This window comes from Centrocercus urophasianus, unplaced genomic scaffold (assembly GCF_019232065.1).
Source record: "Centrocercus urophasianus isolate 14NV4802_14NV808 unplaced genomic scaffold, USGS_Curo_1.0 seq_12, whole genome shotgun sequence".
In the NCBI taxonomy this organism is placed as follows: Eukaryota; Metazoa; Chordata; class Aves; order Galliformes; family Phasianidae; genus Centrocercus; species Centrocercus urophasianus.
In genome coordinates this window covers 37,578,473-37,588,861 of record NW_024884364.1, presented here as the reverse complement: position 1 = coordinate 37,588,861, position 10,389 = coordinate 37,578,473, and positions in this window count along the sequence as shown.

Genomic DNA, 10,389 nt, shown 5'->3' with positions numbered 1-10,389 from the left:
TTTTAGATACCTTATCCTATAACGTTTACTCTGAAATATATTACACTGCAGCCAACAATATTAAAGGGTTAAAAGTATTAGCTTCTCTTAAGTTTCCTGGTATCTTATTTGTATTTCCTGATAAGAGTGGGACAGGATAGGAATACCCATATAATGCTCCGTATGCTGCAGAAACGACATGAGTAACAGCAAAACACAAATTCAAATTTTGCTTTCTTTTCTCCACAAAACTGAGATTGTCTGAACAACAGACAGCACAGAGAGCTGTGGATATTCCAAGTTAAGTTATTCCTTTCCTATGCTAAAATTGTTGTTAAGAATTATGGAGGTCTTTAACATACATACATGCTTCTATCTTCTATGACCACATCAAATTATTCCCCAGGTATTTGGTCTTCCAGACATAGAATTGATGGGAGGTTTACTTTAAAGTTAGCAAAACTTCTCATGTTGCTACAGCATTTTGTTTAAGAGCAGAAAAAGAAACCTTAAGGTATTGCTTCTTCATGTTTGCATCGCGTGATGCTAGTACAGTACAGAATGCTTAAATGAATGCTCCAATAGACTTTTGACAGACTTTTTTTGTTGCAGGATAGGTAAGGAATTTGCCTAGATTCACACCAGCTTGAACTACTGTAGTCTTGTCCTGTGGTAGTCAAGCAACAGTTATCTGTGGTTAAGTATACAAGCCCATGCTTTCCTGTATCAGAAAGTTTGATTTATGATGAATTTATATCATGATTTAAACCAAAACAAAACAAGCTGCAAAAAAATGCCTGGGCCATATTTAGGAATGTCTGCTGAAGGGATCCTGGAGTGGCTTGAAATTATACAAAAAATTTACTCTGCACTTAGAGGCTGAAGGTTCATCTTCTCTCCCACCATTCAGGCAGTGGATATTGCTGAGACTGCTATCATAGATCTAACTTCAGCTAGAGAAAGCTGGTCTCCAGTTAGCACCAGCAATGTGGAAGTTAGAACCAGCTGCTAAATCTGCTTGAAGAAGATGTTAAGTCAGGCAGCAATGAACTTCATGCTGTCATTGTTATATACCTATCACCATATCCATTCAACCCATTTAAATTTAGTGGGCTTATCAATTGTTGGAACTGTAGTGCACGCATGACTTTACATTTTTACCACTCTCAACAATCCAAGATCAGAAATTAAGCAATGAGGAGCAAGAAACTTCCACCACTGCTTCTCACAACACACTATGATCCCAGTACACCATGGCAACTTGACCAGGACAGACAAATGAAAAATTCACTCAGAGAAGTCTGATGATGCAACCATGCTCCGAATAACACTCAGGTATTCCATATTTCTGCTCAGTTTTGCAAACCAGCCGCAGACATGTAAAACAAGCAGAAAATGACAAAGAGAAAAACATAGCACAGGGAGGGCTCACATCTTCTGTCACCATTTGAGAAGAGCATTTCCTTGTGATATACAAGCATTTGGGAAAATAACACATCTTTTTCCTGAAAAGCTTTTCACCTAGAAAGCTAAGATAGGAAAAGACAGGGAGAACAAAAAAAGCAGAGAGAAGTGAAGTGGTTTACACAAGGAAGTAGCAACAGTTTTGTTCCCTATACATTTTAAACTTGCTATTTCTGTTTTAGACTGGAGAGTTGTACGCACATAACTTCAAGTAAGGTTATGCAAGAATCAAAAAATTTGTTGGGCTTACAAACACCATATCCACAGCTTCCAGCATGAATCAAGCGCCTATTAAGACCCTGGAGAGATATTACCAGGGGATGAAGTTATTCCATGACTTGGAACCTTTTTGGAAAACAAACCTAGCCTTTCAAGATATTCTGAGTGTAGAGGTAGGGGTTATTTACAGGTCTTAATGTCCAAACTGCAGTGAATAAGAAAACTAAAACTGCCCAAAGGAGATAGGAGTACACTATGGACAGAAGAGAAAGCAGAGTTGAGTTCTCTTGTGAATAACAAACATACTGATAGCACATGCTGAAAGTAATGATTACCTCTATTTCCAGGCTGGGTTTTGCTTTACTGCTATATGATATGGCAGTCCTGCAGCTACTGTAGTGACAGAGATTGTGCAGGCACACCTTAAATGAGACAGTTTGGGCACTCGTAGGCATTGTAACCAGTAGCAGAGAACTCAGCATGAGTCAATCTCCTTAGTATTTACCCAGATTCTCATGTGGGTTTTAGAGTAAAATATGCTCCTTGATCTACCAACATAGAACTATCAGCAGATGGAAACCTAGTTTAAAGCTAACTTAGCTATATACACTTGTACTGCTGTCACTGCTTCAGAAAGTTAACTTGACACAAGCTTGACTCTAGAAGGTGTTCAGTTAAGTGCAGTGAAAACTGGAGGCCTTTCAGAGTCTCTAAATCAGCTCTTAAAAATCTGGAGAGTTGAAAAAGACAAGGTAAGGTCCTGATTAACAGGAATAACATACAGGAAACTTGATATTGGGATTTTGCTGGATGTTTCAAGCAAAACTGTATAAAACCCCCAAATTATTGTGTAACAGGTAGCAGAACCATTGAATCATCCAAACAGAAAGTATGATATACAACAGTAGATCACAGAATCACAGAACCAAAGAATCATAGAATCATAGAATGGCTTGAGTTAAAAGGAAAATTAAGACCCTCCCACCAGACCAGGGCCACATCCAACCCAGCCTCTGGGCACAGCCTCTCTGGGCAGCTGTGCCAGCACCTCACCACCCTCTTTGTAGGGAAATTCTGCCTAACATCCAACCTAAATCTTCCTTCTTTCAGCTAAAAATTGATCCCTTATGTCCAATTCATATTAGGCTATGAAAAATGTCAGTCTCCTTATTGTTTATAGGCTCCTTTTAAGAACTGGAAAGCCACAATGAGGTCTCCACACAGCCTTTCCTTCTCCAGGCTGAACAAGTACAACTTCCTCAACTTGTCTTCATAGGAGAGGTGCTCCAGCTCTCTGAGCATCTATGGAGCCTCTTCTGGACCCTCTCTAACAGCTCCATATCTTTTTTGTGGTAGGGGCGCCAGGCCTGGACAAAGTATCACAGATGGGACCTCCCAAGGGCAGAACAGAAGGGCACAATCAGCAATGCATGAATAAATCTCATGAATCAAGAAGTTTGTAAGATATTTTACACATCTTGAAGAAAAATGAGAACTATAGAAAGAAATAACACTTTTAAGTAGTACTTGGGGTGGGTTGGCAAGGCAGGTATCTATAATTGAGCAGTTCACTAATTAAGAGCCAATTGAGCTTTGCTAGGTGAAACACAAGGTTGCAAGGTTAAACACAGTGGATTTTGCATAAATTGCTGGACAAAGTCAAATTAAGGCAATCAGTGGTGACAAAGAGATCTCCAGAGAAAATAGTAGTTTGGTTTTTTTCTTGGTACACATATCAGTAAAAAGAAAATGTTGCCTATTAAGTGGTCATGGGAAGTATCACGAACTTGAAGAACACTGTGTCTATATTCCGTACATTACCTTTTGTTTTATGAGCCAGTTTAAAAAGCGCTTCGAATGAAGTGCTTTAGGAGCTACACTGAGCTAGGATTGGTCTGTTTAATGACTCCTGTGGAGCAGGAAAAAAAGAATGAGTCAACAAATGGAGGACAACCAGAATTACAATACATTTTGTACCTATAGATTACTCAAAATTGCAGACAATGCCAATTTTAGGTTTCAATTGATTTTTACATACTGAAATGCCATTTAGCTACTAGAGGCACCAGACTGTACTGTACCAGACGTATTCCCCTATATGAGGTTTTTAAGGTGCTCATTTAAATAGAATTTATTTTGTAACAAACTTCTGAGAAGATACCACATCACTTATAAACCAGAAAACTTGAATAGTAAGAACATAGTCTTTTTGAGTCTCAAACAGTTTTTTTGAGATCATTCAATACGAGACAATAATTTACAACAAATCATAATCAGCATAATTAAAGAATAAGCATTCAATAGGAGCAAGTAACTTTGTCTGGCAAGCTACAAAAAGCCTAACCCATCATTTTGGACTATGTTTTCACATTCTCTCTTAAAACACATCAAGTAAGTAGGTGTTGCAGGATGATTGTGAGGTAAAATAAATAATAAATAAATAAATAAATAAAAATGCCTGTAGTGAACAAGAAAATGCAAAAAAAAAAAAAAAAAAAACAAAACAAAACAAAAAACAAACAAACAAAAAAACTTGAAAAAAAAGAGCGATAGATGGGGATTACTCTTTTAAAAGAGCACTTAAACAGAAAGGATGGAGGACCCAATTTCTAAAAACCCAAATACGTGTCTTAAGAATGACATTTTATTCCTACAATCCTGTTTCTAAGGGAAAACAGTCAGCCACTGCAAGAGGAAAGTGTGCACTTAAGTAAAGTTCTGCCTATGGATCTTGTTTGAGACAATGGAAATCTTATCAATTTCTTTAGGGAAACCAGAAGCTAGTCTGCCCTGTGGCATAAAAAACAGGTCTCTGGGAAGACTCTGAGTGCCTTGGAAGATCACAGTCATGTTTTCTGTAACTGAGTTGCCACAGAGCTTACTTGAGGGATTGTAAGTATTACAGCAGAGGGAAGTTACAGGCAGGAGAAAGAAGAAATAGGAGTTCAAGGGAGGTCTGAGGCTTCCTGAGTTCTTCAGTCAAGGAAGGAACAACATAGACAGGATCCAGAACAGAGCCAGGAGTCACTGAGGCGCATCCTGGGAATGGGAGGCTTCACCACCATGGGGCTCTGAGTGCCTGAGGAGCTGTGTGCTAACAGCCAGGGGGACCATGTCCAGTTTCATCTGATGGGGAGAAGAGGGCTGCTGGGAGGGAAATGGCTGCAAATGATGCCCAAACAGGGCTCAGTTGAGAGCAGAGCCTCTCTTGGTACTGCTGGGAAGGGGAGACAAACAAGAACACCTGTGTGGGAGCTTTTCCCAGCAGAAAAACCACTGGGAATCAGTCCTCTGCTCCCTAGTGGCTAGGTGTGGCTTCATCCCTTTCTTCCTCTGCTGGTCTCTTGCAGAGCCTCAATATCTTCCTGGAGGCCTTAGCGGGAGTTCAGTCTGTCATCCCAGAGGACAAGTTTCTGGCCATCACCAGTGCCGTGCTCTACTAGGTAAGGGAAGCCTACCCTTGTGTGCACAGCAGTTTCTCTCTTGGCTAAGTCTCAGAAGGACTGCAAAGCTCTGAGCATCTGATGGCTGCCTAGCCTTAGCTCCTGCATGGCCGTGGCTGCTCCAGGGCTCTGCGTGTGCCCAGGGATGCTGTGGGGCAGGCTGTGTTTTGTCTGTATGTCCTCCTCCCAAGAGTACCAAGGGAGATGAGAGCTGGCAGCACAGTTTCTTTTCCATCCTCAATACTGATAGAATTTTTTCAAATAGACTTTGTTCCCACAGCTCTCTGATAACACCAAGCAGCACAGGGAGGCTGACAGAGCAGAGCTGACCCACTGCATCCTGCTGCAGGGTAAGGAGAGGAAATTTGGTGATGCTTGGCAGTGTCCTGGCCAAAACCTCTCTTGCAAACTCTGGAACAAGGGCGAGTTTCTTGATAACAGTGTGGCATTTCCTCCCTGCAGCCCGAATCTGCCCAGAGGAAACGGTCCTGTTTCTGCAGTCGCAGCTGGGCGATGAGTGGGAGGCTGGATGCGTGGCAGCCCTGGGTCTGCTCTGTGCTCTGGCTCACTCTGATGGTCAGTACTACAGGTTGGGACTTCCAGGGATTCCTTCTGCCACCTGGGTTGTGCCTCCATCTCCAGAAGAGATGCTTCTGTGCATCTCTTGCAGAGCCCGCAATGACAGAGAAGCTGCCGCATGTTGCCGAGGCTGTGCAGTGTGTGTGCAGTGACCCCAAGACCCAGGTGAGCTGATATGGGAAAGGAAAGCACAGCTGGGGTGGCGATGCTGATGCCAACAAGGGCGGGGCTTGGGTGCCCAGGGCGGTGCTGGAGCATTGACAACATGGTTGCGATGGCTCCTGTGGGGAGAGCAGGCAGCGTGGAGTGGTCAGGTCCCTGTGCAGTGCATGGAAAGCGCACAGCCTGATGCTAAGGCTTGGCCTCCACCTCAGGAGCCAAGGCTTCTTCTCTGCTCTTGTCTATGCCTCATTCCCAAAGGGCACCTGATGAGCAGGTGGCTTCCCTTTGCCTTCTGAGCAGGAAAATCACATCCACAATTGACTCCTGGCAGGTGAGGAGGGCTGTGCTGCACTTCATTGAGGATCTGCTCAGCGCTAACGCCTGGAGCTGCTCAGCCTGGGATGTGGTGGGGCACATCTTCAGGGAGTTCAGCCGCACCACGGGAAGAAGGGTGAGGACAGTGGGCAGCATCTTCCTTTGGAAGACATGTGCAGCTCATAGGCTGGCAAAGAAGCACCGGTGGGGCCACACCTGAGCCTCCTGAGAGGCTCCTGAGAACTGAGAGTAACCAGTGTTTCAACACCACTGTTGTGCAGGCAGCCGGAAACCTTTCTGCCCAGGAAGCCAAGGAAGAAGGAACACTCCAAGAGCTGTGTATGGACATCCTGAGGTCACTGGATGTCTCTGCAAGAGGGATCTCCAAAGTAAGTCACACTCTGCCCTGCTGCCACTCCTTGCCTTTGCACCATGTGTTCCTCTTCCTCTTCCAACACCTCAGGTCTGTTCTCCAACGTGCTCTGAAGCACACAAGACTCAGGGAAATTCAGAGTCCTCTTTATCTCTGAGTGGAGGCAGGAATGCTGACATGCTCAACTGCCTCGTTCCCTACAGCTCCTGTGGCCGCGGCTGCTGCTGTACGTGGTGCCAGCCCAGTACACCGGCATGCTGATCCCGGTCTCCCGCTGCGTCCAAGCCCTGGCCAAGAGAGGGGAGCTGACGGTGCGGGACATGGAAGATCTGGATCCCCACTTCCTCAGCTCCATATTTCAAGGTAGGAGCAGAAACTCCCCCAGTGAGCTCTGTTGGCCCCTGGTAGCACCCAGAAGGTGCACATGGCAGGGCACGGCATCTGCACCTCACTCAGCACTTCTTTCTCCCTGCAGGCCCACTGCTGACTCCCCAGATACTGCTGGCACGTCTGCTGGTGAGTACATGCTCCAGAGGCCAGTGCCACGATCCCCAAGGAGGAAGCAGCATGGGCGAGCGTGCCAGCGCCCGCCTCAGCCCTGGGGATGCTGTTCTCTACCCAGGCTTGCAGCACCAGGGGCAAAGCTGCTGGCTGCTCCTTGCCCTCCAGAGAGAGCCAGGCTGCTTCCCTCCTGGAGGAAGCCACTTCTCTTGCTGCACAAGTGACCCAGTTTCTCCTCGCTCTTGCTCAGTTGGTGGCAGGGAGCCCTGTTGCAGGCAGTGAACTCCAAGCCGCTGCCTTGCTTCTCATGCAAAACCTCCACAGCAAGATCCACAGAGCTGTGGGGGCCAAGTGGGCTGCTGAGATCCCCCTGTTGCTGCAGTGGGGTAAAGTACTGGTGAGATGGAGGCATGGAGACATGGAAGGTTGGGAGTAAAAATGTAGCTCTGCAGTGTGACAGAGGGGAAGTGTTGCCTACAGCCCAGTGCTTGCTCTGCTGCTGTTTCCATTCCAGAGAGACGGCACTGAGCCTGGGGGAACTTTGCCCCAAGGGATCTGCCCATTCCAGGGCATGGGTGGGCTATTCAAGTCCCCTGAGACAGCAGTCTTGGAGCCATCAGTTCTGCTCTCCTGTTGGGACAGGGTTTGTGGGGAGGGATAGGTCATTGTGGAGGGGGTGCAGGTCCCAGCTTGGCAGTGCCGAGTGCCCAGGCCAAGCCAGGTTTGCAGCAGCTCTTCTTTTATGGCTTGACCCCAAGCAAGGTTTTTTTGCTTCTTGTTGCTGTGCAGGGAAAGATGAGAGCTTCCAGGACTGTGCACATCATCTGCAGGTACAGCATTGTTGGGAGGTGCAGTGCAGAGAAGTGCTTGCCTGCCTCAAGGAGTCCCATGCCCATAGGAGCCAGGGAGGGAATGCTGGGGGGAGCTGGCAGAGGGACTGTTGTTTGAGGCACCTCTCCCCAGAAGGCTGCAGTGACTTGGGAATGTGGGAAGAGGCAAAGGGCAGGGGAACATTGGCTTTTCCTGTTCTCCAACAGTTCCTGAGGGTGTCACTGAACACCATGGAGCCTGGACCATGGCCCTGAGCTGCGAGCTGAGCCGGCAGCTGAGCTGCTCTGCCAGCAGCTCTGGAGAAAAGGTAGGTCTCCCCTGGCTCTACCCAGCGGTGCAGCTGCAGGTGCCCAAGTGGGGCTGCGGCTGAGGCTGTTGCCCTGCCCACACAGGCTGCTCACGCTGCTTCCCCAGCCTGTGCCCCCCAAGGGGCCTTTGCCTGCAAACTGCTTGGGGGCTGGCTACAGCTCGGCCCTGCAGCTGAATGCAAAGAATGTTCTTCTCTCTTGGCCTCAGGACTTGCAGAACAAGCTCGCGCTGGTGCAGAGCATCACTCACTTCAGCTCTGCCGTTCATGCTGTGGGTGGCTCCATCTGCTTTGACACCTCCTTGAAGAGCAAGCTGCTGGAGATCCTGATGGTGAGTGCCTAGAGCCAGGGCTCTCTGCAGGGGAGTTCCGGGCCGTGCCACGAGGCTCCCATCCCTGGAGCCATGCAGGTCTCCCTCAGCCACATGTCTCCAGCTGGCGGGGACCCTGGGTGCTGGGCAGTGGGCTAGGTCCACCAGCTGTGGAGCTGCTGCATCCTGCAGTGCCTCGGTGGGAAATGTGGGAGTGATGGGGCCGGTGTGTGGCAGCTGTGTCTGTCTCTGGGCTGGGCAGAAGAACTCTTGCATGCCTCTTACCCACTTTGACAATGTTTCTTTGATACTTGCAGGACTTGCTGAAGAAGTATTACTTGGGCACCTGTGTATCCCCAGTGCCCCTCAAGGTGGTTCTGGCCCTGGAGCAACTGAGGTAAGGATTGGAGCCTCTGGGATTACCAGGCAGGATGGTGGTCCCCCTTTAGGATAGCTTCTGAAGGTCTGGAGGGGGTAGGGGGTAAGGAGCCACATCTACAGGAGAGACGGCTGGGCTGTTGTGCCCAGCTAAGGTGAGGTTCTGGGCAGGGAGAAAGGCCCTGGTGCTCCTGTCCCCTGGCAGCAAAGGGAAGGGACACCTGGGGTCTCCTTCCCTTCAGAGAGGGAGGTTGTTCACTGCTGCCAGGGAGGAGGCGAGTGCTGATGGAACTGAATACAGTGCTCAGCAGCACAGACTGGGAGTGTTGGCTTTGCAGCTTTTGATTAGAAGAATCTCAGATGTTGTCTGAACCACTCTGGAGAGCACTAGTAAAGACTCTGCTTTCTCTTCCTTTTTTCCTCCTGTCAGCAAGCTGAAGCCCTCTTTAGAAAGCAAGGACATGAGTGAAATGCTGACTCTGTGCTGCAGGAATATTGTGACGCGCCCTTCAGTGAGGATGATGCTGAAGATCAAGAAGTCACAGCAAGCAGCACAGTACCTGCAGGTAAGCTGCCGCAATTTTCCCAGCCACCTCTCACTCGGAGCCCTTTCTCAGCACACACGACCTGTGTTCTGACAGCAGCCATGATGACACACCTCAATCCCCTCTTCTGCTCTCAGCTTCAGCAAACATCGTTGAAAGCTCTGGGCCGGCTCATGGTGGTCCTGCTTGAGACAGAGACCACCCGGGGATTCTTCCAGAACATAGTCCATGTGAGTACTTGTGGGGAAAGGGAGGAAGTATGGTGCCCGTTGATAGCAGGGACAGAGAGCTGGGGATTGAGAGGGGGAGAAATCTGCTGACGTGCCAGCTCACCGTGAGCTCAGAAATGGGCAGAGAAATGGGCCCTGCAGGAGAAAGGCAGGAGCCAGCCCCTGGCAGGCCACAGCTGAGGAAAAGCTCCAGGAGTGCCTGCAGAGAGCCGGGGCAGCAGTGCCAGTGCTCAGCAGAGCAGGGGGCTGTGTGGAGCCGCTGGGCAGGCCCTGAGTGGAAGTATCAGGAAAGGAGGGACAGAGAGAAGGATGGCAGGAAGGGAACGAAAAGATGTCATCAGTGATACAGATGCTTTGCTCCAGGTCCTGCAGAAATCACTGACATCAGACAACATGGGAGTGGGAGCGCAAGAGAGCCCTGCAGACCTGCTCCCAGCTGCTGGCTGCTTGTGAAGAGCTTCGAGTGAGTAAAGAACTCCATAGCATGCCCCTGGCTCCCTCCCTGGTGCTCCTGAGCTGGAAGGCAAGCTCCGCCCAGCTGTGCATGCTGTGTCACCCACACGTGGGGAAGGCACAGGCAGGAGAAGGTAGGGAGAATTGGGCTGCCTACAGCTTTGTTCCTGCGTCTCATCCCTGCAGGAAGGAGATGCCTGCAAGCACTTTGGTTCCATGCTGGGATTGCTGGCACCTGTGATGTGTGACCACATGCCCACATCCTGCCAGTTGGCTGCCACCTTCCTGAGCTCCCTTCT